This window comes from Anas acuta, chromosome 9 (assembly GCF_963932015.1).
Source record: "Anas acuta chromosome 9, bAnaAcu1.1, whole genome shotgun sequence".
Lineage (NCBI taxonomy): Eukaryota > Metazoa > Chordata > Aves > Anseriformes > Anatidae > Anas > Anas acuta.
The window spans coordinates 11,820,411-11,844,854 of NC_088987.1; the positions used below are offsets into that span (position 1 = coordinate 11,820,411).

The 24,444-nt window shown below is 46.8% G+C and overlaps 1 long non-coding RNA gene across 2 annotated transcripts in view; it reads left to right on the top strand.

Moving 5' to 3' along the window:
* Positions 1-22,255, top strand: part of LOC137861169 (uncharacterized) — an 88,845-nt gene extending 66,590 nt beyond the window's left edge. The window contains exons 2-3 of one of the 2 annotated variants that reach the window (XR_011099439.1): positions 11,374-11,527; positions 20,291-22,255. This is a non-coding gene — a long non-coding RNA (uncharacterized lncRNA). The remainder of the gene's footprint in view (positions 1-11,373; positions 11,528-20,290) is intronic. The other variant, XR_011099440.1, reaches the window with a different exon arrangement.
* The last annotated feature ends 2,189 nt before the right edge of the window (positions 22,256-24,444 follow it).

Consider the following 24,444-nt stretch of genomic DNA (forward strand, 5'->3'; position numbering starts at 1 on the left):
CCTGAAGCACCTTATAAAGAATTTTTCCCCAAGTGCAGATGCTAAAGGACACCTCTAGCATTTCAGACCTCTGGAGAGCACAGGCTTCTAGCACTTCGCCCCAGTAGGGTGTTGTCAGCACAAATTAATCTTTTTCAACACAGCCAGCGGTAAATGCTGTGCAGCTCCCAGCAGAAGCATCAGGAGTGATACAGCCATCTAGTGCTGCCAGCTCTCCTCTCCTCTCCTGCCCCTGAATTGCAAGGTAATTTGCTTAAGGGGTGATGCAGATCTTGTGGTTTGATCTTTAACATTATTACACGGGGCAGTTTGAAAAACAACAAGAAGGAAATGGATATTGCAGGCACAGGGGAAGGGCATTCAGCCTGTGCTTGATTCAAGCAGCTAGTCTCCAGTGACCCTGAGGAACAACAACATGCTTTTTTTTTTTTAATTATTTCCCCATTCCAGATAGGCAGTAGGTTTATATCCTGGTCAGATGAGTGGGGGAGTTCCCAGCAGAGAGATTATTTCTGGTTAAGGATAGAAGATCTGGCTTGGACCAAGTTCTTCCTGAGTCAACCCCACTGCAGAGCTGTGCTATGTCAGTGCACGTTACCATGCTGTGCACAGCTGCCCTCCAACTGTACCTGCTGCAGGTCTGCTCCCGTGTTGCATGGCAAAAAAAAGTTTTATCCATGGAAAAGTCTGTTTTCATTAGCATTTTTGATGTGCAAACATTTGGGAGTACCATCCAGCCTGAGGGCTTGATGTCTCAAAGCAATTTTGTTCTCTTTGATTCTGGGAATACTTAAGGCAGGTCTGCCTCTGAATCTCCTGGACCCTCTCCTTGTTGACATTGTGCCAGAGCTCTCTTCGTGGTCTATGTCAGTCTGCCTGGTTCTCTGGCCAGCCCCCAAATACCAGCACTCGTGTCTGCCATGCATAGCCTGTGTTCCCTGCAGCTCTGTTCACATCCTTTTACAGATGGCTTTTCAAAACCACATCTCCTTGCCAGGCAGTGAGCGCTCCGCTCTGCCCTGTGCCAGCCACCGCAGGCTGGTGTCAGAGAGGTGGAGCGGTCCCAGAGGTCTGGAAGCAGAAGTGCTTCCTTCAGCCTTTTGGGGCTGGACTCGGGGCTTGCTGAGCATCTGTGCCAAGCCCTCACCGCAGCAGAGCCCACAGAGAAGGAGTGGAGCCCAGGACACCACTCCAGGCCTTGTTATTAATTTTTCCTCCTGCATCCACCTCCCTCCCCGTTGTTTAACCACAGACCCAGTTAGTGCTTCCTGCAAGCTAGGAGGAGCAGCCTGTACATGTTTAGGCGTATACATGGACAACTATAGACATTTCCCTTGGCAGACAGGAGTTAGAAAAATCTTGTGGAGAGCCAAAAAGGTCCTCTGAAACAACCCTCCTGATGATGGCAGCCAGGTTAGCTGGTGGTAAAGGAGACCAACTGTGTCTTGAGTAAGGAAAGAGCTGACTCAGCCGCCGGCCTGAATAGAGCCAAGTTCAATAGTTTCTGCAGAGCAGAGCAAGTAAATATCAGATGTTAAAAGGGACCCAGATAAATCTTTGAGGATGCTTTCTGTGAGGTAAGGGGTTTTTGTTTTAAGACACTGGATTAGATTTATTGATATAGGAGTTAGTGGCTTATTTAAATTAAGAACCAAATCATCACAGGGAAGTTTGTTATTTGGATGGTCATTTAATATTTATGAACGAGAATTGCCTGTAAATTAAGGGCTTAATCATCCAAGAAACTCCAGCAGAAAATTTCTCCCATATACAAGTACAAGGAGATTCCTGAGCTATTACCCCAGAGTTGGCTTTTGCCCATCTTGTTATAACAAAACACTTGCAAACCTCCTCGTAAAGCTATAAATTACAAATTAATTACAAAATACCCATGGAGAACAGAGATGCAAACCCAGAGGAAATGCCTAGACAGAAAATGGCAGGACTGGCTTCCTTCCAGAGTGCTGGCAGGTCCCAGGACTCGGGGTCATGCCACAGAAGCCCACTCTCAGGCACATCTCAACAGTCCTCAAGAAAACATCCAAATCTGTGGGAATGGTGCTGTGAAATAGATGCAGGAAGATATTCAGAATAGAAATTTTAAGGTACTTCTGTGTGGACAGCAAGAGCTGGGAATTCTGCAATAGACACTGCACAACAGTTACATAAAGAAGAATGTATATATGTACATTGACCTATATTTTTCCCCATAATTTTGTTCAGGATTACAGATTTATGAATATAAGGGTGCGGATATTTTTCAAGACCTCCTATATGATTGTTTTATCCCCCCGCAGGCCTCCTTATCTCACCCTTGCAGCAATGTGTGGGAGCAGCTCCCTGATTTACACCTTGCCAGCTGAGGGGAGTTTTCTCAAGGGGTCCTGGCTCAAGCCCCCTGGCTCCCAGACAGGCGATCCAGTCCTTTAACCAGAGCTTGTCTGGAGGTCAGGAGCTGTGTCTGGGGTCTGCAAGCACGCTGGGATGCCACAGGTCTTGTAGCAGATCCTGGGCTGAAGGCAAATCAGAGCTGCCAACTGTTGGCCAGGGAGGTTTGAGCTCTAGTATGCTGGATTTATTCTTCTCTTGGAGCACAGTTTGTCTTGCACTGATTTGATGGGGCTGCAGCCTCATACTAAACCACAACAGCTCATACATCAGGTAAACAAATAGCAAGGTAATAATAAGTGAGTGCTTTGAAGGTGCCTCACAACCACCTGGAGAAGCTCTGTTGATCTTTCCATGCCACTGTAAGAGCAGGACCCATTCCAGGTGTCCTCCTGAGGACCTCTGGCTGTCCAAAGGGATAGTGCTCGTGTGTTCCTGCTTAGGATAGCTGAGATGAGTAATTACAGTAATTGCACTTACGCTTATGTGCTGCAGTCCTAACGAGCCATATTGCATCTGCTGTGACTGAGTAAGCCACTGGTGTCCAAGGCCAACTGCAGTTACCAGGGCAGGGCTGCCCCTTGAGCTGCTGTAGTCAATTCCTCCAGGTGTGTTTTCCCACTAGCAGACTTAGCTGAGGGTCAGTGCATTGCCCTGCCATTTTCTCTTCCTAAACTGAGGATTAGGAGAGGCTTGTAGCCGCAGGTGAGGCTTATTTCACTGACCTTTTGTGCCCTCACTTCTTTGAGTGAAACTCCAAATCTGGATTCTGCGAAGGAAAGGATGAAAATGGCACTGGAAAAAAATAATTTTTCAGGGTGAAAAATCCAATTTCATTGAAATTATAGCAGTAGCCCTAGAAAAATGTGAGGGTGGGTTGGCAGTAAGTTTGGAGGCAGTCCATCTGCTGATTAAATTTGATTTTGTACGTATAGCCATGCTAAACCCCAATTATCGTTATTCAAGAAAAGCACCTGGATTAATCAGACCTGCCACATCCATCTTTTTCTAATGCCTATTCCAAATTTATCTGACTGGCTGTGACTTCCAGAGAGGAAAATTTCACCAACTGATTTAAAACATACCGATTACTTTCCAGCCCTTATCTTTCCATGCTGCAGGAAGGAAGAGTGAAAATCAGCCCTCCCTGCTTTGTTCCTTCCTGGTGCGTGAGGTGCCCAGAGCCAGCTGCATGGTGACCTGGGGAAAGTGCCTTCATCAGGGCTCCTGATAAAGGGGCCAGGTCAGGTCAGTGCTGAGGTTTCTCCCCTTTTCCATTGGTAGTGTCACAAAGACCAAATAGCCCCAGTGTTGCTGGTTTTTAGGTGAGTGACAAAGTCCATGCAGGAGAGCGTGGTAGGATCCAGTGTGGGGATGGAGGTAGGAGTTTATCTTGAGCTGTAGGAGCCTGCAAACACCCAGTGCAACAAGTGGCAGAGGATGCAGCAGGAGGTGATGGGTTGCAGCTCGCTGTTGGAGCCCTCCAGGCCAGTCCCCAGCCCTTCCCCTGGGCCTCCTGCCCCAGGAGGGGCTTTGCACAAAGCACTTGCTCCAAATTTTGCAATGACTGCAGAGAGCTCCACCACCTCCTTCCTTGCAGCCACTGCTAAACGTCTTTAAAGAGCGAGTGTTGCAGCCAGACACGTGCGGAACTGGGCTGTGCTGGTGAGGAGGTGCCCCTTGGTGGGGAAGGTGCTGCTCTGGAGAAGGCCGCAGAGCGAGGGGAGCGGTGCTGGGAGCAGGCCGTGGCTTGGCTGGCAGCTTGTGTGCTACGGGCACTGGTGGAGCAGCTGGAGATGGGCTTATGTGACTGGTTCCAACCTTGATTAGTGCTCCCATCCCTTCCATAACATGAGGTTATCTGGATCTCATCCAGCGATAAGCTCGTGTCAGGGGAGAAGAGGATGAGGTTTGGTAATGAGACTGCTCTGCCCCTTACCAGCAGCAATAGCCGGGCTGTCTGAGGGATGCAGGCTGACAAAACACCCAGCTGAGCTCTCTAATTGCTTCTGGCCACTGACTCAGTGTAACAGCCTGTGGAGTCCCAGACTAGTCCCTGCTGGCTGGGATGCCTGAGGAAGAACAGCCTTTGCCACTACTCAGGCATCTCTCTTGAGCCAAAGGAAATCTCTCCTTAGTTTGCTTCAGCAAGTAGGGTGACAGAGCTCTGTAGGTGGGCCAACGTACTGAAAACCTGTCAAAAGTGGTAGTATTTTCAGAGATGCAGAGCTGTTCAAGCTAGAAATAAGTAGCAGGTCTCAACTCTTTCCTTTCTTAAAGGCAACTTCTGTGTTCAACCAGGCAGATCTACAATTTCCAAAGCTAGCAAAAACTGATCTAAAGGCAGAGTTCAAATCTCCAGCAAAAAGGCAACCACTACTGGAACACACAGATGAGAGACAGTAGATTCTCCATTGTTTGTGATCTTTTTCTTGCAGTTGGATGATGTTCCTTGTGATAAGCTGGTGCTAATCGGAATTGTTTGCCAGGTGTAAGATGTGCCAAGTGGTATCCTGTGGTCTGCATTACACAAGAGAGTACAAATACTCTGTTCTGCCTCTGGCATCCACAAATCTCTGAAACCCGGGAAGGCCTTGTGGGCTGTAGCTTATGGTGTGTGACAGATATGATCACTAGGAACCAAGTGACCTCCTGGGGAAAGTTTGGATGCTTGTGTGCATTTGCTTGGATGCAGATTAAATATTGGTCATGAAAAATGCACCCAGAGAATGTGCGCTAGTGAGCTTTGCAATAGCCAGCTTGAAATATGGAAAATGATTCAGAAACTGCCAGAAGTTGGCTTCTTCTCCCTTTTTGATCTTTGGCTTCACTGTACCTTGCTCTTGTGAGGAAAGAACACAAGGCTGTCTGCTAGCTTTGTTAAACAATTCCAACCTTCTTCTCTTCATACGCAAAATGTTTATAATCCTCCTGCCCTCTCTTGTCTCCCAGAACATCTTTGTCCTTTAGCTCCAATGGACCAGTTTCCAACATTTCGACTCAGCACTCTGAAGCCTCCCCTGAATTTAAGCCATGCGGTAAGATTTCAGAAGTTAATAACACATTTTTATGGAGAGGAAAAGCATTTGAAGAAAAGCACTGGAAATTATGCACAGATCAGAAATTCTGAAAGATTTTGCAAATTCATAAAGCCTTATAAATACAAAATGAGCTGCTCAGAGGGACAGCGTGAACACTTCCTGAAGCCAGGAAAATCACCATGTAAATAGCCTGAACACAGTGCAGTGCTTTCTGCCTACTTTCTGGCAGCACAAATGCTACAGCCCTCTTCTTTGAGGTCCTACCTTTATAAGCAGCCACCAGCACGGCTTGTATCTTTGCTGGATTTCCCCACCCAGTTTTGAATTGCTGCCTGACATCTATTCCATGCACAGTTTTGCAGCTCTGGGAGTGTCAATCCTGGGACAGGATTTCCTCCTTTCCTTCACTGCACTGCTGCCAGCTCCACACAGTTTTTGATCTCTCCCCAAGCAGACCTCCCTTGCTCCACAGCCTTTGCCCTCACAGTTTGTTTCCCAATGAACCTCAGTACCTTACTTCCTAGAGGGGAGACAACCCAGCAAAGGGAAATATTTGGGGACTTATTCCTCCTCACTCCCTCCTTTTGCTTCAGTCTAATATCAAAACCTCTTTTTGAAGCAGCAGTCTTGCTCTTGCTTGGAATAATTTGGCTTTCCCCATCTATTCTGTAAAGATTTTTCTTTTCTGTCTATCACTCTGACACAGGCAAAGATCTAACATTGTGCCTCCTGAAAGGTTCGAGATGTCTATGATGGCTCTGCAGAGCAATTGGAGATGATACAGCCACAAGGACTGAGCACTTGCAATGGTGGTGAATTTGGCCAGAATTTTGGTGCTGTGTGTCATTGGGCCAGGTGTATATCCAGATGTGATTGCAGGGCAGAGTAATTACCAATTTCCTATTGGCAGTGGGAAAAGGATGTGGTCAAAAGATGAGGTAACCTTGATTTACTGAGGATATAATCAGAAGAAAGACCTTATGAGACAAGTATGATCTAAACTAACCAGGCCAGACCAGGATCCAGGTCTTTGGATCCTACTGGAGAACAGCCTTCAAATGTTAGTGCTCCTAATTAGTTAAGCTAGATGCCATTATAAATAGAAGTGACTGAATCTTTTTGTGGCAGTTAGGCTGTACAATGAACTTATTCGTTTCCTTTTTAAGAGCATGCTGATATTTATAAGGTTATTTGTAATTGTTCGTTAGTGATAATTATTTGGTTACCAAAAAAAAGGAAAAGCTTGGAAAATTTTTATGGAAGAATTGAACTGTATGCTTATGAGAAACTAACATCAACCCCTTCAAGTCAGCAGCTAGGAAAGATTGTCAAGGTAGCAGGCACATTTACTTTTAAGCAGTGCAACAGTATTTTTTTCTGGCTGGCATGAATTTCAAGCACTCACATTTCTCCCCTCCCCATGTTTTTTTTACTGTCAAATAACCTCTTTTCCCACTGGCTGTGGGACAGGGGACAGTGGGATATTACCTTGAAGAGGTAAGAGATTGTGTGCAAGGCTCAGCATTTGCTCAAACTCCTGTTCTCATCAGAATAGTGACCCATGATACATGGAGTAAATTCCTGTGCCAGAAAATCCCCTGATCTTTAACATGTGAGGAGCTGCAGTAGCCTAACAGCTGGTGCCTCATTGCCTGTGTTCCAGTGTTGCCCACGTGCTTGACAGTGAATTAGCTGCTAATAATGGATAGCCAGGCTCTTCTGGAGTGAAACATTTACAAGAAGCGACATGCTGCCAAGTTTAAAGCCTGGGAACACAAGGCAATTTCAAACCTGTCATTTCCTCTCAGAAAGGGGATTATTGCTTTGTTATCAGCAAAGATACTGTGTTATGTAGCTTTCCTGCCCTTGAATTATCTAGGTCATATGGAATGGCTGTGGGTTATGTTGCAAAATACATCTTCTGGGTCTGTGTGTTTATATAAGGTGTATATAACTACATAAAGCTCTAACCTGGAATTTGCTGCTCACGTGCATACATGGCGGAGTTGCACAGAGCACAGATACGTAAGCATTAGTACTTACAAACTTGCCAATTGCCTCAGACAGCCACTGGATCAAAGATTTATTGCTAGCTCAGCTCCCACAGCAGTCACGATGCTTCCTGTCAGGGGTCTAAGAAATTGGTGCAATACCTGAGGCACTGATTGAAGGTAAAGTTGGCAAAAAGAGGACAAAACAAAACAAAACTTGCTTTTTTTTTTTTTTTCTTCGAGCCACAAGTCTTTGGCTTTGGTAGCTGAAATCCACTGCTTTATCCAGACTTCAGGGAAAGGTGCTCTGCGAGCCGCCTCTTGATCACAACATTTCTATAGCTATGCTTATTTCTGGTCTTCAATACGTAAAGGATCAGGTAGGTGATAACACTGCCAGTTCATGTGGAGCGTGGATTACACTGTTGCATGAGGAAAGCTGCAGTTGATCCCACTTTCACTGAGAGTAAGGCATCTTGTGCTCATTGCGGGGTTTTGCAAGGCATTTCTGTGGTTCATGATGCTCAGAGCATACATACTGGAGCTAAAGTACTCACAAGCCTGTACTGCAGAAAAGGGAGCAATGTGGCTGGGTTGGACCTAGTTCTTGAAAAGACTTGGAATCCTAAACCAGAAAGGGTTTTTCAGCCATGCTCCGGCTTTCCAGTAAAGCCATGCTTCTGCTGCTGAGCATCTAGTGAACGAGCAAAAACCACAGCAGGCAAATTCACAGTAAGCTGTGGGTTTGTAGGAGAAAAAAAAAACAACAACCTTCTACAATTGTAAGCCTTGTTTCATTTCTGATATGATATTGAAGCATACAATGATGATAACATACACTAATACTTCATTCCTATCTGGTAATTAACAATACAAGTATTCTCAGGGTGCTCTCCAGTCTTTTATTTTGCATATGTATTTCTTCTGCTCCACATTTTTTCAGCTACATTGGCCTGAAAAAATCCCATTATTCAGAATGTGCATATTTCCCGAGGAGCAGTTTTAACTTGAATATAAGTTGCTTTCTTCCAGCTCCTCAAGAGCTGAGAATATATTCAGAATATCTGAGGCTAATATCCTGTAGTTTTCAAACAGACATTAGCATGATACAGAAAGCAGCGTCCAGCCTTATTTGAGCTATAACAATGATTCCATCATCTTCTGCACTGCAATAAATATGTATGTGTGGTGTATCTACATATGTACAGTGTATGTCCATACATACATGTCTTTGGTACTTAGCTTATATATGCCAGTTAAAATAATGTGTGTGACTAATTAGACTATACAGAAAGCATTGGGAGATTATAAAGGATGAATTAATTCTTACAGTTATTGCTCAGGTGCATCTACCTTTGCAGGGCAGTACCTGCTAAATAACATGGTGTCATACTGCAGAATTGCCTTTGATTTACAGCAGCAGCAATGTGCTGATTGACTCAAAGGAATCGAGACAGCAGGTCTGGCTCTGTCATGGGATTTAATGCATTGCTTTTAACTGTTTCTTTCTTGCTGCAAAGCAGCTCCATCACTCACTAGGCATCAGTAGGTTTTAAAAGGGCATTTCCCTCGCAGGTATAAGTCACGGGAAATTTAAATTCCTCCCTGCATGAAAAGCACAGGGTGAGGAGAGGCTGTTCGCAGGACTCATTGTCAGAGAATTTCTTTTAGGAAGCATTTAATTGCTAAACCTGTAGACTTCAGTGCTTCTTCTTCTAAGCCAACTAAGAGAAAATGCAATTTTTCCTGTCAACACCTTGAATAAGAAATGATGAAACAAGCGCTCGTGGCAGGTTAATTGTTCCTCGGGTATCTGCAAGCTCCGCACCGAGTGGGTGTGAATATTAACTCCGGCGAGTGGCAGGCTTACCGCGTGGGGAGGCCGTGCTAGCCAGACACACACGGGCCCCAGAAGGCTCCCTACCCAGACAGCGTGCACACAGCAAGGTCAGCTCAACCTTCCCCAGCTGCCAGCTGAATCAGTAAATACGTCGCTACTGAGCTCGCGAGGCAGAGCAGCAACACAGCCTGCAGAGGCAGGAGGAGAGCAGGCTGGGGTAGGGGTAAAAGTGGTGCTCTTTAGGAAGCCCAGAGTGTGAGTGCTAGCTATAGAACCACGACACAGAAATGTTTAGTAGATGCTTCCATCTCCAACTTAAATTGTCTGGGGAGACAACCCCAGGATGCACCTAACCAGCTGTGATTTTTGCACTAGCACGTTATCATTGCTTTGCACCCTGTATCATATGGTTTTTACTTACACGTAAATTCCTGCTTTTCTTTGCTTCCAATGCTCTTTGCTGTCCCCAGGACTGAATGCAGTCTGCTCTTGGGAATCCAGCTGGACATGAGGCAGACCTACATCTGTCCCAAGGTGAAGTTTGGATTTTGCTCGTATTCCAAAACTTATTTCTGTGACCAGGATGTAAATGAAATATAAATACGTGGGGCTTGAACCCATCTTAAACAACCTGCTGAGATGTCCTACTAGAGATGCTCCCACCTGAGACCGTTACATGAAGAATTCTAGACCAATTAATCATGTCTCTGGATTTAACTTTTGCTTTCAGCTGGATTAGTCACAGTGGCCTAAGCCCCACTCCCTTCTGTGGATGAGGGGAGGTAACAATGTCCCAGGAATCAACCGAAGAGTTAATCTGCCAAGGTTTGGTTTGGTTTGGTTTTCAGTTCAATACTTGCTGCAAATAACAAAGCCCAGTGACCGAGAACCAGCCCCCAGTTTCGATATCTTGGTCCAGCTGCAGCCACCAGAGGGCCTGGGGGCTTGGCAGGGGGGGCAGCCCTGGGACCCCCCTGCCCTGCAGTGAATTTCCAGGTTGTGCTCCACGAGGAGCTGGCAGAGCGGGTGTGTGAGTGTGACAGCACCTCCTGCAAAGCACCAGGCTTGTTTCTTTGCAGGTGTTTTCTTTTTCCTTTTCCTCCTGTGCTATTTTTACTGCGGTTTGAACCAGTGTTTAATTTGCCTCTTTTCACTTGGTGCCTCTAATAACATTTCTCTCTCATCTCACTGCTTTGCCTGATCATTTTTCCTCCTCTTTTGTTAGATGTCTGGCTTCTCATGTTCTCCTTTCTTCCCCCCGTGTATTCAGCCTTGCACACTCCTCCCTACATATATTTTCATGCATTGTTTGTATCACAGCATGTTTGCTGGGTGTCTGAAGAGGCCAAGGGAAGATCCCGATCCAGCTCAGATGCAGGGAACCAGAGAGCCCTTTCCATGAGTGGGGCAGATCAGGAGACTGATCTCTGCTGGAGAACGCCAGCTCACACAGCCCATCGGTTCTGAGCAGGCAGCAGACGGAGACTGCTCCTTCTGATGTAAAATTTGCCCCTGGAACCGTGACCCTGTTCTCCTGTCTCTGAGTGAGGGGTTTGTACAAGAACATGCAGCAGCTTCATGGCCACGCCAGAGTCTGGATCCAGGTCACCAAATGCACAGGACCACAGTTTTCCTTTCAATCAAGCTGTTGCAGGTGGTCTTTTACCTTATTCCTGAGTTCCAGCCTACCTTCTCACCCAGCTTTTTTTTGCTGGGGTGTCTCACAAAGTGTAGCACGGTCCCCGTGTGAGAGTTGGAGTTAATGAAGTCTGACTTCCTCTGGGCTTGTTTGCCGTGGTTAGCTGACTGTGATCTCTAAGAACAAAAGGCTTTTTGTGTTGTCAGAGCTTCATGTGGCTCTCTCTGTCCCTTCTGTGACATCTCTGCAGTCTGTCCCCTGTTTGAAGGGCTTTTGTGGTCTCCTGTACTCAGATAGCTGATCTCAGAAAACCGATAGGAACTCCCTTACCTCCTGTCCTCACCCACTCCAACAGACTGCTGAAAGGAGGCTTCAGCAAAAACCTACAGCACTGCAGCATGACTGTAAAAGCCACATTTCCATCAGAAACAGGGCAGCTAGGCTTTCCACAAATCTATTTTTTCTGCCTTTCAGCTCTGCAGCACCAATTGGGCCGAGCAAGTTCTCCCCACCCTTCCGCGGGCCCTTTGGCTACACGTGCGTGGCTTCACCTGCGGCAGCTCCCAGGACAGGCTGGCTCAGCTCCTGCAAGCAGAGGACGGCAGTTCCCTCAGACAGGCACGTGGTGGTGAGTTTGGAGGATCATCCTCTGCCAGGTTCCTGGCCAAGGGCTGCCCCATTTCTCTGGAGCTGCTCCTACCAGCCTGGTGGGTGGCCGTGAGGCTCCAAACTGAGAGGCAGGGGGAGGGAAGGAGGCAGGGTATAAATAAGGATGTTGCTGCATGACTCTACCTACATCTGGGATTTAAGCTCCCATCTAGCCAGCTCACTCATACATGCATGTATTTTGGGTTTTCGAAGAGTGGGAGTAGTCTGGTCAAATTTTCCTTTTGCATTTTCAATTTGCTTCTCTCCACCCCCACCAAATGTCTCTTTCTAGCAGGAAAAGACCAGGAGAGCAGAGTGCCTGGCAAAGATCTGCCAGATACACAACCACCTGCAGATAAAAAACAATAAATCAAAGGCCTGATTAGTTATCCCTGTATTGCTAAGCAGTGCTGAGAGCCTATCCTAGAAGAAACCATTTAAATTCTCCAGCCCAAATCCTGCCAGGTCCACCCTGAGGGAGCTTTCCTTGCCCTTCTTGGTGGTGTTGGGTCAGCCCTCAGTGCCCTGTGCATGGTCAGCACGGGATGGTGCAGGACAAGTCCCAGGCCACCACGGCCACATGCCCTGCAGGAACCAGGCCTTCTGCTGGGGGATGGGGTCAATGTGGTCCCATCATCTGCAGGACAGAGCTGGCTCCTGCCTCCACGGGTGGGGAGGCCAGGTCTGAGCCACCGAATTCAGAGCTGGAGCAGACACAGTAGTTTTCCAGATGGCTCTGTGCAAATGCTGTGGAATGTTTTTTTTTGTTTGTTTGTTTTTGTTTTTGTTTTCTTTTTTTTTCCTGTGATAGTTTTGCAGATTTGTAAATGATGCCTGGGGTTTTGGAACAGAAATTAAAATCAGATTTGGAAAAATAATGAGGAGTTGGGGCAACCTCAATACTTCATCTTTGATTTTGACATTTTAACGTTTTGTTTACTTCTTGAAAAGGCAAGAGTAAAATGTTTCTCATGCACAGAAAGGAAGAAATGTCTTCCATCTTCCCTTTCCCACAAAAGGCCTAAACTAAAAGAAAAGAAATATCTAAACAAACAAACAAAAACAACTGGCTGGTGAGAGCAATAACTGATGGCTGAAGTGGATATCAGGGATGCGCTGTTTGTATATCTATTAGATCATGAGCCAAAGCAAAGAGTCAGACTGAAAGACATCCAATTAGTTAACAACCTCTCCATTTAAGTACGTTGCAAAGAGTCAAATAATGGCAGGAAGAAGCTGGGCTCGCAGCCGCTTCTGCCCCAAAATATCGTTGTTCATCCTCATAGCCTGGCCAGAGGCCAGCTGCTTTTGGGCTTTTAGCCACAGGGTGCATTTAAAAACCATTCTGTGCTCCTGTTTTCTTGTCACTCAGGGTGAAATCGTTGTAAATAACTATTTTCAAGTGTGTCCATGTCAAAACAGAGCATGGTAGTGGTTTTTTTCTGGCGTTGGTTGGAGCAGGGAGCAAAGAGGAAGAGCAGCTCCAGACCAGAGCACTCGAGCCTCTCCAGGATCTCCTGTGAGCATCTGCTCCATCCTGCAGGTGGTTTTCCTGCTAGGACCAGCAAGCACAGGGGGCTGTTTGCTGTCTGCTCTTACACTGATTGACATCTGGCCAGTGCTTTTCATCGATGGTGTCAGTTCGTCAGAGTCTTCTCTGGGATGGATGAAACCCCAAGGAAAAGGAAAACTGTGAGTGGAAATACCCAGATGAAGCAGGAGGAAAATCTTCAAGGAAAGCCTTTGCCTGAGAGCGTTTGCTTATTTTTCCCATGGATCTAGGGATGGCACTTGTGAGCATCCCAACTAACCTGACAGCTGTAGAACACATGACCTGTCAAGCCCTCTTTTATTTCTCTTAAAGTACCTCTGTAAGAAAATTATTTAATATATATATATATATTTCAATCATATTTAGGGAGTACAGAACAGGCTTGTTTTGTTTTGCTTTGTTTGAAAACCTTTTTATATTTCCTATTAATCTGAATATTTTTCCTTGAAAATAAGTGAAGAAGGAAAGCAGTAGAAAGCCAGCTCTGGTTAAATCCAAAGCGTCTCAGCTGTTGCATTCATGTCCTTTGCCTTGCTCTCTGAAAAGCCTTCTCCATCCTGCAGGGCTCTTCTGTTTCACTTGGTTAGTGGGGACATGGGGCGAGGTGCTGGTGGTCATTGCTAAATCACTGCAACTCTGGAAGCCGTCACACTGCTCCCCGCCAGCTCTTGCTCACACTTGCCAACATTTGCCTGGTGCCTTGGGGGAGCTGGTACTGCCACATCCACCGCTGTACTTGGTCAGGGAGGAAAAGAGCTACCAGCTCTCTTTCCCTGTGCTTGCTGAGCTAGGGATTGAGGCCCACTCACAAAGCATACCCGGTGCAGCCAGAGCCACCGATTTCATTCCTGGTCTCTCCAGTAGTTACAGGACCCGCTGCTGCCCTCCCCAGAAGTGCAGAAGCAATTCCAGGAGGATTTCTACCCTCTCATATGTGAGCTGCGGGCTGGTTCGCTCATTTCTCAGTACTCATATATATATATATATATATATTTATAGCACGTCTCTGCCTCTGAATGCATGCGCTCATACGTATGCACTTGCACAAACTGTAGGTGGCACTTTGAGAATTAGCAAAGATGCTGCTGGGGCCTGAGTCGGGGCATGGCTCTTTGGACACCGAGCCAGGGGGAAGGAGGAACAAAAAATGGATCGGTTACTAGTGAGGCTGGCAGAGAGGGAGCAGAGGCTTCCTGGAAAAAAATCCCCCTCATTCCTCATGTTCAGTTCGCAGGGACTGCAGCACTCAGCTGCTGGCAGCCCCTTTGGGAGAGATGTGCAGATACCCTGTGCTTTTCTTTACAGTATGTCTCACTTATCTGCCTCCGAGGAGGAGGGCTGCTGTACTTATCGCCCCAGGAGCTCAGCTGGACATGAATGCTAACTGACCAGAGGAGAAGCAGCTTGCTCCAAAGGTTTTATCGTGTGTGGAGTGAGCGAGTGCCAGACACAGATTATGCGTTTGCAGAGCTCCCAGCCCTCGCCTGCTTGAATTGTCGGGAGAGAAATTCAAACCCCACAGTGATCAATCTGCTGTCTGTCAGCATTTGGGAACCAAAGGGCAACCCCGGATCAATCTGTTCTTGGAGGCCTGTCCTCATTTCGGAGATTACCTCGTGTTTGCTGTGGCACATTAACCCCTGAGGTGCTGGGTGAGAGATCCATGTGCTCACGTGGGTACCACCTTTGCATGATGTCTTGCAGAGGGATGCACAAATTTTGCCCCAAATTTCTCTGACTGTACACTTAATGCTGCTCTGTATGAGAGGGAGATTGGCCTGTTCAGCTGCGTGCCATAGCTCTACAGCACGCAGAGGGGCTTTCCTTTTCATTCTGGGCAATCTGTACCTAGATTTTAGGAGATTATTCTGCACCTGTAAGGCTCTCAGTGGAAGGTACATCTCCAGGTGCAGTACTAGAGGATGGTAATGGAGAAGAGTTTGCTGTGGTCAACATAAACTGTGAGAAGCCGAGAAATATTTCTCAGCCTGCTGAAAAGGTGTGGCAGGAAAACTTGCAAAGTTTCTGGCCTTTGCAGCATCTGGGAGAAGATTTCCATTCCTCTTCCCCACTCGGTGGTGGGCTCCTGCGAGCTCCTTTGTGCACTGACTGCAGCAGGCCTGGGTGGGGCAGGGTGGGCAGAGGGACTTTATGCCTAGAGCTATAGCCAGCACTACACAGTTATGCCCACCTGGAGCTGATGGGTTCTCTGCTTGAGGAAATAACCCGGGAGTGTGTATAATGTGAGGTCTTCTCTACAGACTTTTAATTCTTTTCCCTTCATCTTGTTTTAAATTGATGCCTTCAAGGCGCCACCGTATTAATCTTTGTGTTTAAAGTAGAAGACTGTATCTTGCCTGTGTCAGTATAAGGGAATTAATTTGCAGGGCTATCCAGGGCTTTGTGTGAGCACAGTGCCAGGTAAATCTGCATTCATAATCTGAGGTGTCCTGGGGGATGTTTCTCTAAGAATGCTGTGTATCAAAAAGGTACCAAGACTGATGCACTCCCAGAATCATAACTTCTTCCCAGCCCATCCTATCAATACTTCTCTGAAGTTTTTTAATGATTTTAAAAAAAGCAGCCGTGTAAAATCTACATCTCTGCTTCTTTTTTCTTCCCTCCTCTCTCCCCACCAAACTCCCTTGAGTATGACATCATCTGAAGCACTGCTCATTTAGGATCTTCCGCTTTCAGTGCCAGATTACAATGGAGCCAGCAAAGCATGCTTTGTTAGCTTTGATTATGTTCACCACAGTGCAGGGTGCAGCACAAGAGCTGGAATAATTGAGATAATCTCTCAGCTCACGTGGGGGGGAAAGTGATGCGGAAGCAGAACTGGAGGTACAGGAGCAAGAGCGTGGCAGTGCTGGGGTGTTTCAGCAGCTGGGAGATTTTAGTAGCTCTTTGGGAGTGCTTGCACCAAGAGGATTTGAACTGGTTGTTTCTGGAGGCTTGTGGAAGTCCCATTTTTGTGAAACTGCATTTGTTTGAGGCTCATTTCCTAAAATACAAGATGGGATCGATGTTTCTGGCTCTCCCTAGAGGTTGTTTGTGATGCCCCATCCACTGCAGCATGAATGTGCTGGTGGCTTTCATGCTGCAGATTCCTGAGGTGCTTTGAAAAAAATCTGTCCCAAAGTTTGTTCATAAAGACAACCAAGGGTCACAGTGACAACAGCTCTGAGCAGCCACTTGAAGCTGGCAGAGGACACTACGTCTCTCAGAAGCAGTGTGAGACCTGCCTGTGCACACAGGGACCAGCTCCCCTGGGAGAAATCTGCAGGAGCAGCTTTCTTGACTGTCCTGCTTTATCTTTATCTTAATCAAAACCATTTAGCTGAGTTGGGAAGAAGTTGAATCCTGCCCAGACTCACTCAGCTTTAGTTGTAAATGCTGTCTGTGCAACCAGCCAGGGCACGGTGGATCTGCCCTTAGCGTAGGCTTGTCGTGTATTCGGCTGCCCCTCAAATCTGCCAGGACAGAATATCCGTGAGGCCAGTTTGAGATTTTTGGGACAGAAGGAAGTTATGATCTTATATCTGTAGTGGTTACACAGTTTTGGAAAGGAGTGGCAATGCATATACTTCAGGACTCTCTCAGCAAGATGTTACCCTGACATTTGCTTCCATCTGTCCTGGCAATCAGGATTTTGTGAAAGGCCACTAGCCCACTTGCAGCAGCTACCCTCTGTTTCCAGCATCAGTCATCAGCCACTTGAGCAGAGGTAAGATCTGCCTTTTTGCCTTCCTCTTCCATCACTCTGCTGTCCTTCCCTTTGCTACAGAGACATCTCTGTTCTGCAGGTGGCTGCAGCTCCCAATGAGTCTCAGGTAACACTTCAGAGTCAGTCACAGATTTCTAAAGGAAAAATAACAGCCTGATAGGAAAGCCAAGAAGCCTGTTTTGGATGCTACATGTACACAACTATGTATTACAAAAAGCCTAACATGCCATGGTAAACTTTACTTAACAGACTACTTAATCTCTACAAATGTTAACCTCCAGGTTTTTATTTACTGAGCTGGTGGTTTATGATGCCATTGTCTAATTGAAATGTGTTCGTTCCCTCTCCTAGTGCCGCCGCTAAGCATTTTACTGATATATGGCATGAGAACTGGATGGGATTTGTTTTCTTTCAGAATAAACTTGGGAGACAGATGGTGTTCAGGCGGTACAGATGTGACAGCTTCCATTGCCTTTTTAATGGAGCTTTTCTTGCCAGCTAAGCACTTTTGTTTTCAAATGAAAAAAAAATGTCATTTTTCACTGGCACTGTAGAAAAACAAGCAGCAGTACAGGAGGAAGGAGATTTAGATTTGTACATCCTCAGCAAAGAGGGTGTTTGCATCCAAACCCAGACCTGGAGGTGGCCTGAGCCCGTTTTTCGGCATCCCTCAAACTCCGGCTGTTGCACGTAGAGCAGCAGCGAGGAGAGTCCTCATCCTTCCCTCTCCCTGCTGCCGCACTGCGTGCCTGGAGCTTTCCAAAGAGACCGGTGGCTTGTTCTTTCGGTACAGGTAGGTAAGCTGAGGCTCAGAGAAGGGCTCTGAGCTGCACAGCACCACGAAGCAGAGGGAGGGCTGAGAGCAGGGCCCAGCTCGCCTTGCTCTGGGGCTGAAATGCTTGGGGTTGGCAAGGGCGGGCAGGCTGGGAGCAGGTTATGAGAGCCAGCAGGCATTTAGTGCAGCATCTGAACCTTTGCAGGTTGGGAAGGCTCAAAACAGCAGATTTATTAGCAATGTGCATTTTTTGTTTGTTTTATTTGTTAGTTTTCCCCTTGTACAGCTCAGGAGCTTGACCCAACAGAAGAAGTGCTATTTCATTCAATTTCGGTAAGGCTCTGTTATTTACCATGGGGAGACACAGCACTGCTGCTTTGCATGGAGGACAACTAGTCCTTTGGAACACACTATCTCAGGTTATCCCAAAGGTGAAGAGCCCAGTAGAAGTGGCTTCCCAGAGCATCTTACGGGCCGTCTCACTGTGACGTTGCTGCACGCCTCAGCCAAGGCTGTTCCAGGGGCTGTTGTCTCCAGCAGTCCTCAGCTCTTTGCTTCTACTGTGGGTGCCCTCCCCTGCTAGCTAGTTGCTGGCCACTTGCACCAAAAGCCCTGGAAAACAGTGATAAGGGAGGCCAGGACTGGCTCGAGCCCATCTCTTAGAAGCTGTTCACCTTCCCTACGCTAGTGCTTTCAGCAGTGTAAGCTGGAGAAAGGAATCAAAGGTGCCCTGAAACCCACAGTATTCGTGCCAGTTGGGCTGGAGTTTCAGTCTGGAACAAAGACTGGAGCTCTCTGAAATGCTGCAAAAGGGAAAATTTTAGCCACAAGCCTCTTTCATTTTTGAATAAAAAGGTGTTTTTTTGTTGTTGGTTGGTTGGGGTTTGTTTGCTTGCTTGCTTGCTTGCTTTTTTTTTTTTTTTTTTTTTTTTTTTTTTTTAATCAGAACCAGACTTGCTCCTAGCTCTGAGGCCAGGCTGGCAGCATGGGCACACTTGAAACCATGTCCCTGGTGCACCCAGAGCGGAGCAGAGCACAGCTGGCAGCCTGGCACAGCACTGCTACGAAGCTCAGGCCATTTATTTGCTGCCAGGAAGGCCGAGCAGGCTGTCAGCAGGCTGCCGTCATGCATCACTCCCTGCAGACTGCCTGTGGACACATGGCAGGGGGGACCTGGGGGTCCATGGTGGCCCTGGCTGGCTCTGGGCTGGTTGGTTACAAACACTGCTAGAAATACTCCAAGGAGCCATCTGTGCTGAGATGACCTTGTCTCTGTGCACCCATTGTAGCTGCATGGCTTCAATGTGCTTGTGTCCATGGGTTGTTGTTGATTTTCATGTCTGACAGCAGCCAGCAGACGAAGGAAAGCCTGGTTTGGTTCAATGCAAAAGCCAACATAGGGCCTTGGGTCTCTCATTGATCTGGTGGTGGCTAGAAATCTCCCACAGCCCCCTGATCTGTTCTGCCTGGGGTGAGGGCAGCAGGTGCTGGGGATGTGGTTTGACACCATGGATGAGGTTACCGACGGGCTGCCCACAGCCGCAGGCCTGCTGCCAGGTTCTTCCTCACTGCTGGACAAGAGCTCGTGTCCCATCCCATCTGCCAGTGCCTGCTCTTGGCTGCCTCTGGGGTGAGTTTGGTCAGGAACTACACCAGCAAGTCATTTTCTTCTGGGTTAGTGCTTTCGACTGACCCCAAAGAGGGGCAGGTGAACGGCACGGTGAGCACGAGGGGCAGCCCCAGCTCTGGCAGCAGGTAATGGCTGCTGCGGCCTAGCTGGGCCCAAGACACAGAGCTGGCTGCTTTTCTGGTCTGGCACCAAACCTGACGTCAAACCCACTGATAGCTGGTGCAAAGCATGGCATGAATTCACTTTTCGGTTTCAAAGGAGATGATCTGTCCGCAGAGAACCAGAGGGGCTTTGTGTGTGGCTCCTCCTCACGGTGCGGTCTCTTGCAAATCACCCTGCTGCTCGGTGGCTGCGCTCTCGATTCATCCAGCTCCCAACACATTTTGCTGTTTATCAGTTTAATTGCAAGGGGCCTGCTGCCGTGCTATCTGACTGCAGCGTGCCCATTTAAGTGGCTGTAACCCTGGAAGTCAGTGCCTGTATCTCAGGTCCAAATCCCTCTGCCTCATGCAGGCGTGCTGTGTCCAACTAGATAAGTGGGTAAATGCTGAAAATTTAGCAATTTAGCACATGTGCAAAGCTGCCAACTGGCAGGAATCCTCAGAGTGGTAAGATGAAACGTTCTGAGTTACAGAACAAAATGTCTGTGCTGGGGTACCCAACTACATGTATTTAATACACTAGTACTCAGGTTCAGTGGAAAACCGGAATGAAAGCTGTTTAAACAAATCCTTGCTTCATGTAATGTTGTTATAGTCCAAGTCATTGCTCAGTGTATCATGAAAGACAACATTACACAGCGTTTGTTCAATACCAATTCCTTGTCTGTTTCAACTAATAGCAAGCATTTAAAAAAAAAAAAAAAAAGAAAGAAAAAAAAAGTTTGCTTATACGTTAGGGAAAATGAAGTTAACAGACATCAGAATTCTGTCTTCGGGAGTTTGCTGCAAGGCAGACACGGGTATAGCAAAAATGATTAGCGCTGAATACTGATAATTTATCTACTGGGATAGTAGCATCGTTAGAGATGTCAACATTTTATTTTATCTGTACTGGTAGGATTTTTGGAAGAGTTTCCATGTTTCCAGCAGTGAGTCTGTGAGTTTCTGACGAGGCTGGGAGAAGCGCAGGGACCCTATGCTGCAGCAGACAGGAGGGCTCACATCGGGGTTCGGAGCCAAGTGGTCCCATGGTCCCCGTTTGGGAAGCGTTCATCCAGAAAGTCCGTGTTGGACGGCATTCCTATGGGAATACCAATTCAGTGTCAGGGTTGCATCGTGTGGGGATGGTTGTGAAGGTCACTTTGGCACTGACTGTGCCCTCCTGTTTATCTGACTTACTAATACAGCTATCAGTGGGTCTGCTCCAAAGCCCCGTGAAAGTGAAGAACCGGTCCCTTGCTGAGGAGACCATCGTGGAGCTCACTGTGGAGCTCCTGCCACTCAAGCAATCTCCTGCTAGCAGGGAGTCGTGCTGCATCCCAAAGCAACTAAGTGTACATGCGCTTAACGAACTCAAGTTCAGCTCCTTTCACCGACCAAAATAAATTGTTTCCATGCCTGCCCAGATTGTAAATTAGTAGAACAAACAGTCATTTAAAATGAATGATTTCAAGTCAGAGGAATACAAATCAGAGACTGTATTTCTTCTCACTGGAGGAATACTGTTGCACCAAAAATATTACTTAGATTTTCAATCTTCCGTAGGCCAGACAAAGGATCTTCATTATCAAGCAATCAACAGACAATAAAACCAGCTCTGACTCCACATCTGACATGGCCTGGCTTTGACAGATCATTCCCTTTGGTGCCTTTACACGTAGCAAATGTTGCCAGCTGCCAGGGCTCACATCTTTATTTGGCTTGTGTGGAGCTGGAAGCAGAAAGGTCTCACCTCAGAATTCACTAATTCTGTTAGGCTGCAGCTCCATCTTTTTGCCATCCTCACCAGTATCGCTTTCCTCCTGTTCCTGCATGAAGGGGGTTAGTGGGTGAGCCTGGGTCACGGCTCTGCTGGGGAGGTGTGGGTCCAGGAAGGACAGCCATGTGGACCATGTCATAAAAAAGTTTCCCTGGGACTGGTTTAGATGTATGATGAACCCGTTATTCAAAAGTGAGCTCCTCATTTGATGCAGACTGCTGGAAGCACGAGCACCAAAGTCCAGTTGTGCAAAATACAACACAGCCTGAACTGCAAACGCTTCAGGCCTGATTCGGGCTGCTGCAAAGTCACCAGGACTCTCTCACTGCCTCCAGTGGGGTTTCGATGCGATCCTTACTGAATAAACAATCAGGAAGTAAACACGTATAGAATCTGATTACCTGGTCTCCAGCCTGTTGATGAACTCACTGCTGCATCATGTAAATACAACTTTGGCACATCAAATTCCAGAGAAATGCGGCAGCCCTTCCATCACCCCGCTGCGCACCTCTGGCCAAGCTCATCTGTGACTTCTGGTCATACATCACAAGGGTCTGCTACACAGGTGGCAGGGCTATGGTTTACATCTGTCCTTTCTGGCCTAAATAATCAGTGGTGAGATCTGCTTTACATCAACTTTAAACAGCTGCAAGTGCCTGCACCGGGTGGCAAATCTGCCCCACAAGCCCTCAGCCTTTCTGTGACCCACCACAGCTCCAGGATTGCCAAGATGCTGCCCTGAGATGATCCGAAAGCTCTCTCTTATTTTAACAACACGGCTGTTTGTTATTCTGTCCGGGAGCAGTAAAGCCATCAATCGTCCAGAAGGAGACCATTTTAAAGCACACTAAACAGCAAATAATTCTCTGCCTGGGATATTAAAATATCACAAACCACAAATTTCCCCGTGTTATTGCCTTGTAGCTGACATCTGTGTGTGTTAGCACTGGGGGACCACAAACCGAGGAGCAGCTTGATCTATAGACTGTAGGAGGTCTATGGACTGAGGAGGTGATGTGCTCACACTACGGTAAAAGGCGGTGCATGAGAGAACCTTGTGCAGCCTGCTCCCAGGCTTTGCATTGCTTTTGCAGCCCCTTCCTCTCCAATACATCGACTTATAATCGCTGATGTGTTTGAATGGCGTGTCCGTGGGGTAGGTACTGTTGGACATGTCAGAGGCTTGGCCAGCATGTCTGGCACAGACCTCTTTGTGAGGGAGAGGGGGTCTGCATCAATTGCTGCCTCGTTTTTCAGCCCGTCTGCTCTTTTGGACCTGGGAATTATTGCCCTAATGACATGCTTGCAGTACGTCTTTGCCCTCAGCTACTCAAAAACATTTTTTAGGTTGCTGACCTAGTCAGGGTCTAAGTTATCTTCACATGCTCCTGCAGGGTCAGATCCATCCAGACTTCACATGTCCTGGTACAAGGAGTATTACTGGGGAGAATAAGAAGGGCACGAGGCTATAGTCATGCATAGACTGACATGCTCGCTCTCCAAAATAAAGTTGTGCTTATGGTCTGCTTGTCCTTCCCAGCCCTGTTAGATAAACACTGTTAGATAAAATTCAGCAGATGTGGAAAAGAGGAGCTTCTCCTACGTTAAAATCAAGAATGAGGGGCATCATCTGGCATTAAGGGAGAGGTTTTGGAAATGAAGGAGGACAAAATCCTGTACTGCCCTTTGGAAAGATGCTGTATATGGCTTTGGGTGACACAGGAGAATTGTCACACAGCAAATACAAGGTCTGGATTTTAACACCGAGAGACTTTATGTTATTTCCTGTGATCCTTTGACATTGTGCAGTCATTTTGTAGCTCTGAAAATGATGGTCAAGATTTGACAAAAGGTATAGCTCATCAGTATGTGCAGAAGCATCTGCAAAATCCAGATGGGAAAATGACCTTGGCTCCTGCAGTTAAAGAGAAAATGAGGCTTGGGCAAGATTAATTCCCAGGGTTGCACACTGATTTCATTGGAGATGCCCTAAGGGTGAGCTTGATTCTGAATCCCTGAGAGTTTCCAAAACAAAGTAAAATCGAGGTGGGTGGCAGTATGGAACTGATGTGGGGTTTTGTTCTCTTGTTTTTTTTTTTTTGTTTGTTTGTTTGTTCTTGCCAATTGTTTTAGTACAAGCTACCATGGTTTACAACTTATTACTGCAGATTTGCAGTAGCAGACCACTGTCTGACAAAGAAAAAGTAAGCCTTCACCTTAAACAAGCTCATGCTGCCTTTGGAAAGATTTCACTTCATTGATGAGCCTGTCTTTCCATTCCAAGTTGCTCCAGCTTTGACTCTCCGGAGTGCATCCATTCTGCCTCTTTGAAGCCACCGCCTGCTGATGTGTTTGCAGAAGTTTCTCCCAGGGAATGTATTTCTGAACAGAAAAATGGTTTTATTGAATTAATAATAGATGGGCTTAAGCTGCAACAGTTGAAGCTCGATTTCTATATGGATGTGGACTCCAAACTTTGTGCAGGTCTAGAGCGAGGTTATCGTGATCCTTGACAGTCAGGTATATCCCATTCTTAATCTCTGTGATGTTAGAAATGCCATCGCTTTATAAGAGTCCTGTTCCATCAGCTGAACTAGTGCAGTGTGTGTATTTGGAGATTAAAGAAAAAAGAGGCAGGGAATTTTAAAGTTGGCTTCTGTTCTATGGGGGAAAGATGCAGAAAGAGAATCTGAAGACAAAGAACTTGAACTTAAGCCTCTTCCATGGCAAATTTGTGTCTCTGAGCCTGCGTGGTTAGCTCTGGTGCCACACAGTGACTGTACGGTGTGAATTCAGATTTATGTCCTACACTGCAGCCCAGTGACCCTGCTGGGAGAATCTCCCAAACCTTGCTAGTGAAGGGCAAGCCTTGCAGTGCCCTGAGTGCGACCTTGTGAAAGTTCATTACAAAACTGCGTGAAAACCACCCTTCTGAAGCTCAGAGGAAAACTTCTGTAGATTTATGGCTGAGATGGGAATTACTTGTGTAGCCATTTATTGGTGAGACAGTGAGTGGTTCCTGCATCCATGCCAGAAATCAATGTCTTCCCAGGGGGTTGCTCCCTATTGCTTCTGCTGTCTGTTCTGTCTGATGTGCAGGGAGCACAGCAAATAGCGGAAATTAAACATGAAGATAACACAGAGTGAAACACACCTCTTTTTGATCTTCAAATTGCACTGGCTTGCCTCTTTGTTGAACGGTGAATTCTGCAGAATTATTTCATTTGCCAGCTTGTGCAGTAAGTTGGAAAGCAGAATTAATAAGAAGGAGTGTCAGCATCTGAGCTGGTAAG